This window comes from Nothoprocta perdicaria, unplaced genomic scaffold, assembly GCF_003342845.1.
Source record: "Nothoprocta perdicaria isolate Ctin4 unplaced genomic scaffold, notPer1 scaffold_880, whole genome shotgun sequence".
Taxonomy (NCBI): domain Eukaryota; kingdom Metazoa; phylum Chordata; class Aves; order Tinamiformes; family Tinamidae; genus Nothoprocta; species Nothoprocta perdicaria.
The window spans coordinates 7,928-10,345 of record NW_020456177.1 but is presented as its reverse complement, the minus strand read 5'-3'; the positions used below and the strand labels follow the sequence as shown (position 1 = coordinate 10,345).

Here is a 2,418-nt window from a genome sequence, read left to right as displayed (position 1 = left end):
CCCCGCAGGGCAGTTCTACGTGATGATGGCGCCGCAGGACGTGCTGCAGTCGGGGTCGCCCCGGACCATCGCGCCCCGCACCCACCCCTACTCGCCGTGAGTGCCGCGCACGCGACGACACGCGACGACACATGATAACACGTGACAACACATGATAACACGTGATAACATGCCACAACATGCAATGACACGTGATGACATGCAATAACGCGTGATAACACGYGGTGACATGTGATAACACGCGATAACGCGTGGTAACACGCCTGGGCACACGTGTGCACCCCGTGCGAAACATCCCCAAACGTCCCGATATATCCCCGTCTATCGCGACGTATCCTGGTATATCCCGATATATTGTATATGTGTCCCAAAATATCCCCAAATGTCCCCAAACGTCCCGATATATCCCAGCATGTCGCGATGCACCCCGATATGTCCCAAAATGTCCTGAAACGTCCCCAAGCATCCCAATATGTCCCGATATATCCCGACATACCTGAGTATATCCCGATATATCTGTGTATATTGCAATATATCCCGCTATATCCCAGTATATAGCAACCTATCCTGATGTATCCAAATATCTCCCGACATATCCCAATACATCCCAGTATAATCCAGTATATCCCAGAATATCCCGACATATCCCAATATATCCCCATATATCCCAACAGATCCGAGTATATCTCAATATATCCCAATATATCCTAATATGTTCTTGTATGTTGTTATATATCGTGATATATCTCACTACATCCCAATATATCGCGACATATCCCAGTGTATCCCAGGATATCCCAGTGTATCGCAGTGTATCGCAGTGTATCCCAGTGTATCCCAGTATATCGCAGTATATCCCAGTGTATCCCAGTATATCCCAGTGTATCCCAGTGTATCCCGCCGTGTCCGCAGGAAGCCGGAGGGGCCGCGGACGCCGCGGGACGAGCGGCGCCGGGCGCAGCACAACGAGGGTGAGCGGGGCCCCTTTTGGGGCCGTTTACCCCCTTTTGGGGGTTTTGTCCCATCCCAGGGGCGTTTTACCCCATTTTGGGTCATTTTACCCCATTTTGGGTCCTTTTATCCTGTTTTGGGGCATGTAATCCCACTTTGGGTTACTTTATCCTATTTTGGGACATTTTGTTGCATTTTGGGGTCATTTTATCCCATTTTGGGGTCATTTTATCCTGTTTTGGGTTCAATTTATCCCATTTTAGATAATTTTATCTCATTTTGGGTCATTTCATCCGCTTTTGGGATATTTTATCCCCTTTTCAGCTATTTTATTCCCATTTTGGGTCATTTTGGGCTATTTCATCTCCTCTTGGGTCATTTTATCCCCGTTTGGGCCATTTCATCCCATTTTGGGCTATTCTATCCCACTTTGGGGGTATTTTATCCCATTTTGGGACATTTTATCCCATTTTCAGGTACTCCCTCCTATTTTGGGCTATTTTATCCCATTTTCCGGGTCTTCCCTCCCATTTGGGGCCATTTCCCCCCATTTTGGGGCCGTTCCCCCCCCTTTCGAGCACCTTCGCTCCCCTCCCCCATTTCCCCCCATTTCCCCCCCGCGCTCCGCCCCCCCGCGGCCGTTTTGGGGTGAATCCGGCCGCTTTTGGGGCAGTGGAGCGGCGGCGCCGGGACAAGATCAACAACTGGATCGTGCAGCTCTCCAAGATCATCCCTGAGTGCGGCGCCGACAGCAGCAAGACCGGCGCGGTCGGCACCTATGGATCCTATAGGGGGCTGGGGGGCTAGAGGGGTCCTGGGGGATCCTATAGGGGTCCTATGGGCGCTATAGGGGTCCTATGGGSTTCCTATAGGGCTCTTATGGGCGCTATAGGGGTCCTATGGGCGCTATGGGGGTCCTAGGGGGTTCCTATAGGGGGCTTATGGGCGCTATAGGGGTCCTATGGGTGCTATAGGGGGCCTAGGGGGGTCCTATAGGGCTCTTCTGGGTGCTAGAGAGGTCCTGTGGGCGCTATAGGGGTCCTTGAGGGTTCCTATATGGGTCCTATGGGGGCTATATGGGTCCTATGGGTGCTAGAGGGGTCCTAGGGGGGTCCTAAAGGGATCTTATGGGTGCTAGAGGGGTGCTATAGGGGTCCTATGGGCGCTATAGGGGTCGTATTGGACACCTATGGGCGCTATAGGGGTCCTATGGGGGTCCTATGGGCGCTATAGGGCTCCTAGAGGGGTCCTAGGGGGCTGTATATTTGGGGGTCCCATGGGTGCAATGGGGGTTTTGGGGGTCCCGGGGGGTTTTGAGGTGCCCCGTGACCCCCCCGTGGGCCCCTCCCAGAGCAAGGGGGGCATCCTGTGCAATGGGGTTCCTATGGGTGCAATGGGGGTCCCATGGGTGCAATGGGGGTGCAATGGGGGTTTTGGGGGTCCCGGGGGGTTTTGGGGTGCCCCGTG

General features: G+C 53.6%; 1 long non-coding RNA gene across 1 annotated transcript; it reads left to right on the top strand.

The window, feature by feature from the left end:
* Positions 1-941: 941 nt before the first annotated feature.
* On the top strand, positions 942-2,325 carry LOC112958549. Its single transcript, XR_003251443.1, has 3 exons — positions 942-971; positions 1,625-1,719; positions 2,303-2,325. It is a non-coding gene; the product is annotated as an uncharacterized LOC112958549 (long non-coding RNA).
* The last annotated feature ends 93 nt before the right edge of the window (positions 2,326-2,418 follow it).